The sequence below is a fragment of the Vombatus ursinus genome, unplaced genomic scaffold, assembly GCF_900497805.2.
Source record: "Vombatus ursinus unplaced genomic scaffold, bare-nosed wombat genome assembly UNPS02014786.1, whole genome shotgun sequence".
In the NCBI taxonomy this organism is placed as follows: Eukaryota; Metazoa; Chordata; class Mammalia; order Diprotodontia; family Vombatidae; genus Vombatus; species Vombatus ursinus.
Window position 1 is genome coordinate 50,392,904 of NW_020954564.1, and position 12,729 is coordinate 50,405,632.

Below are 12,729 nucleotides of genomic sequence, written 5' to 3' on the forward strand. Positions count from 1 at the left end.
GTGGATTCTTCTGAATAGGTTCAACAACTGATCCCCTAGGAAATGTTTCTGCCCTTTTTTTTTTGAAACTTGATCTAAAACAAATTAGGTGACCTGGGTTCAAATACAATCTCAGTCATTTATACCCTGTGTGATAAGTAAGTCACTTCCCCTCTTAGAGACTCAGTTTCTTCACCTGCAAAATGAGAGGGTTGAACTGGATCTCTATGGTCCATTGCCTCTCCAACATTCTAAGGTCCTGTCAGACTCTGATATTGTCTCTTCTAACATGCTGTCTTCCAAGATCCTCAACTCTAAAGTTCTGTGTTTTGAAGTCCCTTCCAACTCAACATCCTGTAATGCAAAGGGTACTGAGTAGCTGAATGTTATATGCCTTCTGTAGATTAAATGTTTAACATTTGTTGAAATGAACCTCAAGCATGAAGATCTCTTCTTGGGAGGACCTTCTGGAGAGGACTGGAAAGTGGATGCCACATGGTTGTTATCTGCTGTGTTGGCTAATCACTGGGTAGAAGTGCTGCACACACTGAGAAGATGTGTTTGGGATGGAAAAGAGCTTAGAATTGTACCTAGTACTTGCTGCTATGAATCAGTGTGTTGGCTGTGATTTGTTACCGGAATTCTGTGGGGGTGACCATTGATTGGGCTGCTTCCCAAAACAAAGACACTGAATATATTGGGAGTCCTTATAAAAATGGGTCCCTTTTCCCCCTGAATAGCTGAATTGGCTGGGGAGGGGGGAAGCTGATCTTAGTCTTTGGGAAATATTCAAATCCCACCTTCCTGCAGAGGGGATAGGTTAATGTATGGTAGGTGGCAGAAAGAAGATGGAGAGAAAAGATAGGGAGAAACAGAGGGAAGGACAGAATCACAAAACCTTAGAGTTGGAAGGGGACCTTATAGAATCATAGACTTATGCCATATCAGAACTGAAATGGATATTAGAGACATCGTTTAGTCTAACCCCCCTGTTCTATAGATGACAAAACTGAGGTCCAGAAAAGGGAAGTGACTTCCCCAAGACATCAAAGCCAATAAGTGACAAAGCTGGCTTAAACTGGGACCTTTGTGGCACTAAGACCACTGAGATTCCACTGCAACACCACTTTTCACCAGACCACAAACATGGACTGTTCGAGGTGAAGAGGCCTTAGCAATCATTGATCTGAAGATTGAGAGTCTGAAGGATCTCTAGAGAACATCTATCCCTCTCCTCTTACGGCGGGAGAAAGTGAAGAGTTCTTTGGACATGTTCTGTTTTGAAACAGTATCTGGCGCTGGGAGATTTCAAAAGCTTTTCTGGCTCCACTGCATTCTGTTGTCTCATTTTCAGGCATGTTGAGCAGAGGATAGGACCTCCCCTATTTACTGCTCATATACAGTAGCTTCTGGATGGGGACACAAGGACATTTCCCAGATAGCATCTTTGGGCTAGGCTTTCTTGAGATATTTAGTCAGCAGAGTTTGACCAATGAGTCAGTGGGCAAAAATTCCATGTTTTCTCCGAATACTCCATTCTAGGGAAGCCCTTACTAGTGGCCCCTTCTTTGAAGCCAATCACCTTGGAAGAGAATGTGGAAAGAGTTTGCTTAGCTTTCCCAAGTGGGTTTTGTTTGCAAGAATTCACAGCTTGTCTAGGGATTCGCTTTCAAAACAGTAACTTTGATACTGAGGATAAGCAGAACCCTTCTTCCAGCCTTTCTCTTGTCTTGTGCCTCACCCCCACCTTATCCTTGCTTTCCCTTCCCCCAACCCCCACCCCAAACATATCCCAGCTTCTCCACAGTAGCCAGCTCTGTACCTGGAGTTGAAGTTTGCACCAGAATATTCTCTAGCAGACAAAAAACAGAGTTGAAGCTTTATTGGGAAACACTAGAAATCACCCACAGGTGTCAACTCACATTTTAAGTTCTAAGAGCAATTATTAAGCACCTACTGTGTGCAAGGCCCCATGCTTGATACTGGGCATGATGTTTTGTTTTGTTTTGTTTTTTCATGTGCTCTGGGTTCAGAAAGGCTATAGAAATTATCCCCATCACCCCCTGAGCATTTCCTTTTTACATCTACACCATAACACTGTATAGGGGATGCATTACCTTCTCCACTTTGTTTCCGGACAACTGTTTGCCCCTTTAGGGGGTTGCTCCACTTTCTCAATTTGCTAAAGTGCCTTCACTAAACTATGGAATGTTAGAGCTGGGAGGGACCTTAGATTTCATCAGATCCAACCCCCTCACTTTACAGATGAGGAAACTGAGGTTCAGAGAGAAGAGACTTGAATACACTAAGTCAATATCAGAAATGGGGGTAGGAGAGTTTGAGATTGAACCCAGGTCTTCTGATTCTAAATCCTTTGCACCTGAGGTTCCACTACACTGCCTGTCCTTGTACCTGGTAAGAGTTTCATGTTTCCTTCCATCCCTCCTTTCCTCCCCAGAATGTTGACAAGTCATTCTTGCCTAGCTGTTGTCCCAAATGGGGAGTGGAGCAAAATCATCCCCAGGGCCCCCCACCCTGCCTCAGTCAGTCAGCATCCTAGGAGCCCCAAACCCCTCTGGCCACCATTGCTGCTACTTACCTACTTTCCTCCTGTTTGGCTGCCTGATGCCACTTCAAACTTTTCACATGCTTTTTCTTCAAGGGTTTCGTTATGGGAGGGCTTCCCTCATGGTCCCTGGGACCTCCCTGGAATGCTGGATCAAACTGGTGCCCCAGGAGAGAGTGCTTTGCAACCACCCAGGGATCCTGGAGCTAGAGGCAGGGTGGGGAGGGTCCGAGAAAGGATTTTTAAAAACCAAAACCTGGAGTCTCCTTGCTCAGGTGGCTGTCGTTTATCCCAGAAGTGTCCTGTGTTGCACTGGACTGGAAGACTTCGGCCCCATGCCCTGGGCCTGGGGGTGGTGGTGGAGCTGCCCTGGGGCCAAACTCTGCGCTTCTGGACTAAGGCTTTGAATCCATCCTTGGGGCAAGGCTAAAGCAGCCTCATTTGAACTTCAGCTCCTTTGTGGAGGATTTACATGCCGGAGGAGAGGAAAAAAAAAAAAAGACGTTTGGTAAAGCATGCGGCAAGCAGGCTGCTCCTGGTTGGTTCAAGTCACATTTCTCCACCCACCCATGCAAGAAAGAGGAGCCAGAGAGTGGGGCTGAGGGCGTCCCCTTAGCCACAGACCTGGAGCCTGCCGGCTTGGGCTGAAGTTTAACTGGGTGATGTCACAGCTCCCTACAAGCTTTCCCAACGCCTCTGGCCTTCGGGAGACCGCCTCCTGGCCGGGCTGGGACTGAAAGCACTGTCCCAGCCACCACATCCCCCACCCCTCATCTCCTGCTAGCCCCCACCTTGCTCCCCTCCCTCTCCCTCCTTTCCCCCTTCTCCCCTCCCTTCCCCTAAAGCTCCCAGCTGCTCCCCCCTCTCCCTTTCCTGCCTTCCCCCAGCTTCTTGGCAGACAGCATTACACCGCACCCGGCCTCCCGCCCCCCTCCCTCTCCAGCCCAGCCCCCATCATTGGCAGCAGCTTTAGCAACACTCTCTCCTGGATAGCAAAAGGGACAAATGACTCGCAAAGCTCTCACCAACTAGCTCATAATAAGCTCAGTTCAGTAGAGGGCAGGAGTTGGGGTTGGGGGGGGGTTACCCTTTGGCTTATGTAATGTGTTTGGATTTTGCTACATTTTTCTCCAGCTGTTTTTGCAACGGTTCTGTGTTAATGGTAGTTTGGGCCAGGGTGCTCTCCTTTTTGAGAGCAAGCTGGAAATCTGAGACCAGGTCTGAGCTGATCCTCAGTAATAATACCAGTTCAAGCATTAGTTCTTTGTCATCCAGCTCAGAGTAGTGCAAAGAGTAAGATCTGGCACAGGAGGGAGGTGAGGAGATCAGGTTTTGTGTGACTGTGGGCAAATCATTTCATCTCTCTAGGCCTCAGTTTCCTCTCCTAAAAAATGGGAATGGTAATACTTGCTCTGACAGCTCTCCAGAGTTACAGGTAAAGTGTTACTATCATGCAACCATGACTCAGAGAAGTAGACCCAACTCACTCCTGAGCTAGGTGGTGGTTGTAGAGGTGTGTTGCCTTAGGACCCCATTGTCTAGAGACTTCAGTGTATTTATGATTTAATTGGCATAGGCACTCCTACTGCCAGCAAAGCTACCAGGGCAAATCATCACCTCCTCCATGTCTCTGTAGATCAAGATTCTTAACTTTTTTTTGTATCATAGACCCTTTTGGCAATATGGTAAAGCCTGTAGATCCCTTCTCAGAATAATGTATTTAAATACATAAAATACATAGGATTATCAAAGAAATAAATTATATTGAAATACAGCTATCAAGATGTTAAAAATAAAAAGCAAACAAATAATAGTTTATAGATCCTAGTTTAGCAGTCCCTGCCCTAGATAATTCCATGGCTTGCTGTGGTCACAGGAGTTCATCCCCTGTTGGCTGGCCTTCTACCCACACTTACCTAGACTGGTCCTTGAAAGACAAATATATCGGCCATCCCTGGGCCACGCTTGACTGGACCTGCCAGAGCTTCAAGGACTTAAAATTATCTGAAGGAGGAAAATCATGGATACAAATAACTACAATATTAGGTGGCATAAGCAGTAAAGTTGGGGAACTGGTAGCCCCGGTAGCCAGAAAAGGGATCAGGGGCAGGCCATGCATCCTACCTTGGTGTAACCCAGGCTGAAGAATCTGGAAGCCAACAGGAGAACCCTCAGACATAGGAATGGAGTAAGGGTTGTGCTGTAGCAATTGCAGGAGCTGCTCAGTATTCCTCAATAGTGCTGAGAAAACAAGTAAGGCAGTATGGTACAGTAGTAATGTATGGTCGATGGATTTGGAGTTGGACAATTTGTGTTCACATCCTGGCTCTGCCACTTACTACCTGTGTGACCTTAGACAATTCACCTAACCTCTCTGGGCTTCAGTTTCCTGATCTACAAAAATCAGGGTATGGGACTAGATGGCCTCTAAAGTGCTTTCCAGCTGTAAATCCTATGACTTTCACGTTTTTCAGCATGGCTAGTGTGGAGATTTGTTTTGCTTGACTATATATATTTGTTACGAGTTCTGTTTTTATTTCTTTTTTTTTCCCAGTAAGGAGAAAAAGTTGAAGGATGAGAAAATAATTACTTACTAACTGAAAAAAAACTTTTAATTTAAAAAATCCTATGACCTTATGAGTTTGCAGGTAAGAAGTAGGGCATCACTGTTGTGTCCTCAAGAGAACATTTTTTTCCCAATTTCAGTTGGAGAGTTTCCCACTTTTCTATGCTGAATGCCCAGAAAATAGAACAATATAAAGTTTCATGAGATAACAGAACAAAAAAAAATAGTAACACTCTGGTAACCCACTGTCTGCGGATGAGCCTCTCCCTCCTTAGTGGGTGCTCAGTCAACAGACACGTGGTCCATCATCAAGTTGTCTTCTAAGCTTTTCCAGTTTAGAAGAAACCTTCCTAAGCCTGTGATTCCCCTGCACAAACTTCAAGAGCTTGGGATGAAGTGGTGTTTTCTCCACAAAATAGTTAAAGGACAACTATACAGATGACCCTGGAGAAGAGCAGGGAGTGATCTCTGCCCCATGTGCTGGGGACTCTGGAGGTGGTTACTGGCTTTTACACAAATCCCATTTGTATCATCTAAAGACCCTGTGAATGAACATGAGGGAAACAGATGGTGGAATGTGGTATTAGAAATGACAAGAGAATAAAATCTCAAGTAGTTACCCCCAATCAGAGACAGTCATCAATCAATTAACAGGCATTGACCAAGTACGTATCTCCCAGGCATCATACTATACTTTGGGAGTACAAAGAAAGGCAAAACTACAAAAACATGTAACAACATTAATATGTTATGATTAATGTGTTATTAATATGACAATATATTTGCTGTACAGCCACATTTCTCCACCACTGTAGATGAAATGCAAGCAAACTACATTCAACAGTAAACATTTATTAAGCAGCGAGTTTGTGCAAGAAACTGTGCTAACCACTGGCATGCCGAGATTAAAAAATAAAATTAAAGCCCCACTTCCTACCCTCAAGGAGCTTACATTCTATGTGGAGGGTTAAGAATAATTATACAAAGAAGTATAATGCCAGCTTTATGATGGAACAAAGGAGAGACCCCATAAAATGTATAAGAAATTTGCAGTGAGAGAGAGGACATTTGCAGCAGAGAGGATGAGGGAAGGCTTCACAGGGAAGGTTGCATTTGAACTGAACCTTGAAGGAAGACAAGGACTGAGAGGCAGAGAAGGGAGTTCTTTCTAGGCATGGGGGCATAGCCTTCTTGAATTCATAGAGGAAGTGGGAGAGAGAATATCAAATTCAGGAACAAGTAAGTCAACATGGCTAGAATATAAAGTGTGTAAGGGATTAATCTGAAAGAAGTCTGAGAAGGCAAGTTGGAGTCAAGTTGTAGAGGCCTTAAATGACAGGTTAAGGGATTTGTGTTTCATCTTAGATGCAATTTGGGAGGCTTTGAAGGTTTTTGAGTAGGGGGATCACATGGTCAGATATGCATCTGGATGGTTGTTTGGGGAGTTCCTTTGGGATAATACCAGGGCTGCATGTTGCTTGACATTTTATGCACAGATTAGGAATTTTTTAAGAGTCCACACCAGGATTCTAATCTAAACTCTGCCACTTACTAACTGTGTGGCTGTGACCAAACAAGTCAACCTCTCTGAGGTTTGTTTCTTCATCTGCAAAATGGGAAGAATAATCTTTGTACTTCCAACTGCATGGGACTATTGCTAGAGAAGTGCTGAAAGCCCACTTTTATCTTGTTTGGGGGCTTTCTGTTTTAAGGATCAAAATGGAAAATCTCTTGGGAGACAAGAACTCTCTTTGGCCTACTGCTTTGGCCAGAGTGGAATCATTTTTCTACCCAGGACTCAAGATGTTTCTGATACATTGAAAAGTGTTGGGTGAGGACTTTCTGTCTCTATAGTAATTAGAGCTGGAAGGGACATTTAATTCAATTCAACAAAACATTTATTCAGTGCCTATCATGTTGAAAAACACTATATTTAACATCATACTAAGGTATGATGGGACCTTGAAGATCCTCTTTCTAGCTCTCTCATTTTATAGGTAAGGGGAGTGAAGCAGCATGAGGTGGTAGGAAGAAGGCTGGATCTGAAGTCAGAGGGCCTGTGTTCAAATCCCAGTTCTGCGATTTACTAACCACACACCAGCCTATCCTTTCTAGCCAAGTGACTGACTTTGGGGAAATCACTTAATCTCACTCACCTTCACTTTCTTCATCTGTAAAATGAGGGCTTTGGACTCAGTGACCTCAAAGGTCCTTCCACCTTCAAATCTGTGATGCTGAGACTCAGGGAAGGGGAAAGACTTGACCACCATCACATAGATCATAGGTAAAAGAGCCAGCAAGCAAACCAAGGCCCTATGACTTCAAATCCACTGTTTTTCCACTACATAGTGCAACATGACTCTTTCAGCCTCTTTCCCACACAGGGGAAGAAAGAGATTGAAGGAGATGACATAGACTTCTGAACACCAAGAAAGAGGTTAAGGAAGAAAAGAAGGAAGGAAGAAAGGAAGGATGGAAGGAAGGAAGGAAAAAGAGAAGGAAATAGGGAAGGAGCAAGGGAAGAAGGGATGGAGGGAGGCAGGGGGGAATAAAGAAAGTATTAAGTACCTACTATATGCCAGGCACTGGACTAAGTGTTTTACAAATATTATCACTTTTGTCCTCAGGGCACCTTTGTGAGATAGGTGAGGAAACTGAGACAAAGAGTTTAAGTGATTTACCCAGGGTCACACAGCTAATAAGTGTCTCAAGCCAGGTTTGAATTTAGGTTTTTCTGACTCCAAGCATGGAGCTCAATTCACTATGTCAAATAGTTACCTAGATAGATAAACAAAGTATTCATTAAGTGCTTACTGTATGATAGGCAATGTGCTAAGGGCTTGGAATACAAATTCAAGCAAAAGGAAAGACAGCCTTCAAGGGGCTTGCATTCAAATAAGGAAAGACAACACATAAAACAGAGGTGATAAGTGAAGAAGAGGAGGTACCTGGAGTGGGGAGAGGGGAAGTCAAGAAGTTGCCCAGGGAAGTCTGGGTTAAGCCAGATTTAGAGTGAGCATGGCTGCCATGCGTACTTCCTTAAATGGTGATACCACTACTCAGAGGAGTTGGAGTCATTACCAGCATGACAAGGCTGCTGAGAAGTTGGGAAGTGATCTGGAGAGTAATAAGGCTGAGCCAAGTTTGATAATCAAAGCTAACCCAGACAAAAGTCTGGGATGAAATTAACAAGACAAACAGACCAGAACCCCTTGCCCCACTCCACAGTGAGTTTTCATCTATAAATCATATCTGCAAAACAAAAAAAAATTGAGAAAATGATTTAAAAATAAAATATTTCTAGCCCTGGGAATAGAGTAAATTATTATTATTGTGACCTGAGATGATTTTTAACATTATCAATAGTTTTATTCAAATTTCAAAGCAACTTTATAATCTTGGGGTCCAACTCAGCTTTCTCCTAAGTCAGCTAGCCTTGCCAGCTAGTTATTTTTCCCTCATGTATTTTTTCCTAGAAGCCACATTTAACTTTGCTTCACCTCGGACAAGTGATGGAGCTCTCATGTAGAACATAGAAATGCTTTCTAGGCCAACACTGGTCATGCTGGAGCGGTCACACTTACCTCAGTTTGGCAAAATCTCCAAGGCTGTGAACAATGGGACTGCCACTAAGCATGTAATTTGTTCAGACCTCCCTCCTCCCCCACTGGAAGGTGAAGAGGTGATTAAGGTGGCACCTAGCCCATTTTGACCAAGACACCAAGAAAAAGAGCTCAAGACTTTTTACATTCTGATATTGACAGGTAGTGATTTAGTGAGCTTGCCACCAGAGCATGGGAGTTTTCTTTTTATCACAGGATTCTCCCAGCTGCCAAGTCACTGCAAATTGGCACTGAACTTAAACGCAGAGAATCACAGAATGTCAGAGCTGCAAGGAACCTTAGAAAAGTAGAATGTTAGCAATGCAAGGAACCCTAGAGCTTATCTTGTCCAACCCCCTCATCATTTAGAGGAAATAACTGAAGTCCCAGAGAAGGGAAATGACTTGCTCAGAGTCACACAGATAATCAGTGGTAAGGCTGGGATCAGAGCCATAACTAGGGTGGGTCAACTAGAGCTTTTCCCCAGGGTGCTGAATTTTAAAGGGCAGTTAAAGCACTTGCAGTACTTCAGCAATGTAGAAACAATGGAGTTTAACACACTTCCTTCCTTTGGCAGCCAGCTGCACACCTACTTACCTGATTAAAGTGGATTAAATATCCTCTCTAAAGCCTCACAACAAGTAGTTGTCCAGTTTCTGCATCAAGATTTCCAGTGAGGGAGAACCCACTGCGTTCTGAGGCAACCCATTCCATATATGGACAATGTTAATTACTAGGAATTTTCTCCTTGCAATGAACAAAAATCTGTGTTTCTCTTAATTTCTACCCACTGAAACAGTACCTTCTTTAATACACAGATGCCTTGTTCTCTCTGGGGTCAAGGAGAAAGTATTATCCCCCTGCCATGTGACATATAGGTAAAGACAATCATCTTCATCATCATTGTAACTTATGTCTTGCTTGAAGGTGTTTGTCACTTCTACACTTTAAGCCTCTTGAATGCCCATTGGACGTCCCACTGGCATGAATTTGTGGGAGGGAATTAACAAGAGTGGCACAGGATGAGCCAGCACAGATGGGTTGTGATTTGCATCATTGTGGGGAATACCTACAATAATGAAATATAGAAATGTTGAATCTTTTGGAATTGCATTCCATATTTGGAGATACAGTGAGGTCCTGATTAGTGCAAATCATGAAATTCCATGAAGTAGTTGTATTATTCAAATCCATACTGTATTAAAGCAGAATCAATTGCCAGATTTTACATAACTTTACTTTGAATAATATACATTTGAACACTTACATGAATACAATACTTCAGGGAATTCATTATTCTCACTAAATAGGACCTAATTGTAAAATGCTTGTAATACAAATTGGGAGAGGTAACATTAAATAGTATGAATGGATTTTGGTAAAAATATAATTGATCATGTCAGATCCTTTCCTACTCTGACAGTAGGGAAAGGCTTAGAATACAGTAAAATATTGGTACCTGAAGGAGGAGTTGGGGTGGAAATTCTACTGAGAGAAAGTCTCACTAAAGGAACTGAATATCATAGGATGCTAAGTTACAGAGATAGAAGGGACCTCAGAGATCAGTTGGTCAAAGAGTATTTATTAAGTGCTTAATTTGTGCCAGGCACTGTGGCAGGCACTGGTGATAAAAGGAAGGCAAAAACCATCCCTGCCCTCAAGGAGCATGCATTCTTATGAGGAAGAATACAGCTTCTTTACCTGATCCTTTAACACAGATATCTTTTAAGGATGTGTTCTTGGCCCTCTTCCCTTCCCTCCCCTCCCCTCCCCTCTCTTCCCTTCCTTTCCCTCTCCTCCCATCCCTTCCCCTCAAATTCCCTTTCCCCTCCTCTCCTCCTTTTCCCTCCCCTCCTTAAGATCAGCATGTGCAAAACCAAACCCATCATCTCTTCCCCTAAACCTGACCCACCTTCTGACATTAATGTTGTTATCTGTGATACCAACATTGTTTATCTCAAATGTTTACAACCTTGGGTGGTTATGTGGACTTACATGGACTATTAGAATTGCATCCTGGTAGGTCTTTCCCATTTGTACTCTCTCCCACTCCAATCTATCCTTCATACTACTGCCAAAATATATTTTCTTATACCTAGATAAGCTCGTCATTCTTATGCTCAGCAATCTTCCATTGTTCCCTAATACCTGTCAAGTAAAATTTAACCTCTTTTGTTCAGCATTTAGAACTCTCCACAATCTGGCATTGGTCTCCCTTGCTAATCATATCTCATATTGTTTCCTCTGTACTCTATGCTTTAGCCAAACTGAATTATTTTTTTCTCTGTCCATCGAGTACAGCCTGTGTTCTTCAAGCTCTGTGCCATGCCTAGAAATCTCTCCCATTCCTCAAGGGCTGTTGAATTTCTATCCATCCTTTAAAGCCCAACTCATATGCCACTTCCTCCAGAAAACCATTCCTCATTCCCCAGTTAGCAATGGCTTTTGTGCTTTATTTGAACCTCTCTGATACATGTATTGTATAATATTGTGTATTTGGATAGAGCTATGGAATTGAAGTCAAGAAAACCTTAATCCAAATCCCAACTCATACTTACTAGCTATGTGACTGTATAGCCTCAGTTTCCTGGTCTGTAAAATATGGATAACAATAGGATCTACTTCACAGGGTTGTTGTAAAGAGAAAATGAGATAATATATATAAAGCACGCTGTCAACTTTATAACACTGTATAAATGTTTTTTTTAATTAGTGTTGTTGTTATCATTATTCATGAATCTGTCTTATCCCTCAACTAGATGATAAGCTTAGGATTTTGTGTTACTTAAAATTTGTATTCTACCTTGTGCCTAGCACAGTACTTTACACATAGTTGGTGATTAATAAATGTTGACTAAGTGAATTAATGACCTGTCTAAGGTCACAAAGATAGACAGTGACAGAGCTGACATTAAATACTGGTTTCCTGATTCCTAACCTGGGTCCTGTTAGCCATTGCTAGCTATGTTTCTACATTGGTGGGTAGAAAACCCATAGCTGGTCTTTTAGATGCCCTCCACTTCATCTGATTGGATTGTGTTGTTTGGAATCATGCCTGATTGGGCAGAAAATATTTGGGCCCATACCTAATTTTTTTCCTTGTTTCGATAATGAACACAGAAGAAATGAGGTGGAAGGCTTCTAGGAAACTGAAGCTTTGAATATGAATTAAAGATAATGAATCATTCTACCCAATGGTCAATTCAATTTTTTTCAGCAATATTACTTGACTACCATATGTCTATTAATAAACACTACATTCTGAGTAGGGCATTAACCAATTAGAACATTTCTAACTAAAGAGGAAGGCCAGAACCATGAGGGTACTAGAGATTGGTGAGGATTGGCTGAAGGAAATGGGAATGTTCAGCTTGAGAATAATTAGAGGGGGCATGGCTCCTATTCAAAGGTCTGCCATCCCTAAAACAGGGATTAGACTGAAATATGACTATACAGATGTGTGGCATTCCAAAAATCCAGAATAGGAAGATGAATGAGGCAGAGTGACATTGTCTATCAAGAAATTATGTTTATATGAAGGAATGAAGGAATAATAGAGGATAAGAAGAGTAGAAAGTATTTTGGAGATCAAAGGAGAACCTAGCTTTTGAAGGTTCTTTAGACCCAAACAGAAGTGTTTATATTTTATCCCAGGGGCAATAGGGAGCCACTAAATAATAGAGTGCTTTTGCACACAGTAGATATTTAGTAAATATTTATTGAGTTGAATTTATTTAAATTGACTTGACTTTCCAACAAAAAAAGTCTGTCACTGAAAAAAAAATTATCAAATAGAAAGAAACAGAGGAAATATGGTTATAGTATAAAGTGACTTAGGAGGAGAAAAAGGATCCCAGTTCTGGCCTCAGCCATAACTCTCTGGCAGGAGTGAATCCCTTGCCATAATGCCATAATGCCGTTACAAAGAACCTCTTCGTTTTCACTTTTCACTCCAAGAGTCTGTAGTTCTGAGATTCCATAATCGCTTATATTTTTACTGCCCTTTCCTCATAATG

General features: G+C 42.3%; 2 protein-coding genes across 6 annotated transcripts in view; one reads left to right on the forward strand and one right to left on the reverse strand.

Annotated features, from left to right (window-relative positions):
* LOC114047107 (angiopoietin-related protein 2) overlaps positions 1–3,030 on the reverse strand; it is a 57,592-nt gene extending 54,562 nt beyond the window's left edge. The window contains exon 1 of the mRNA XM_027867843.1: positions 2,579–3,030. The gene's annotated coding sequence lies outside the window, so the exon portion shown is untranslated. The remainder of the gene's footprint in view (positions 1–2,578) is intronic.
* The window catches only part of LOC114047106 (ras-specific guanine nucleotide-releasing factor RalGPS1), a 490,091-nt gene that overhangs the window by 224,862 nt on the left and 252,500 nt on the right, over positions 1–12,729 (forward strand). The gene's annotated exons all lie outside the window — the stretch shown is intronic.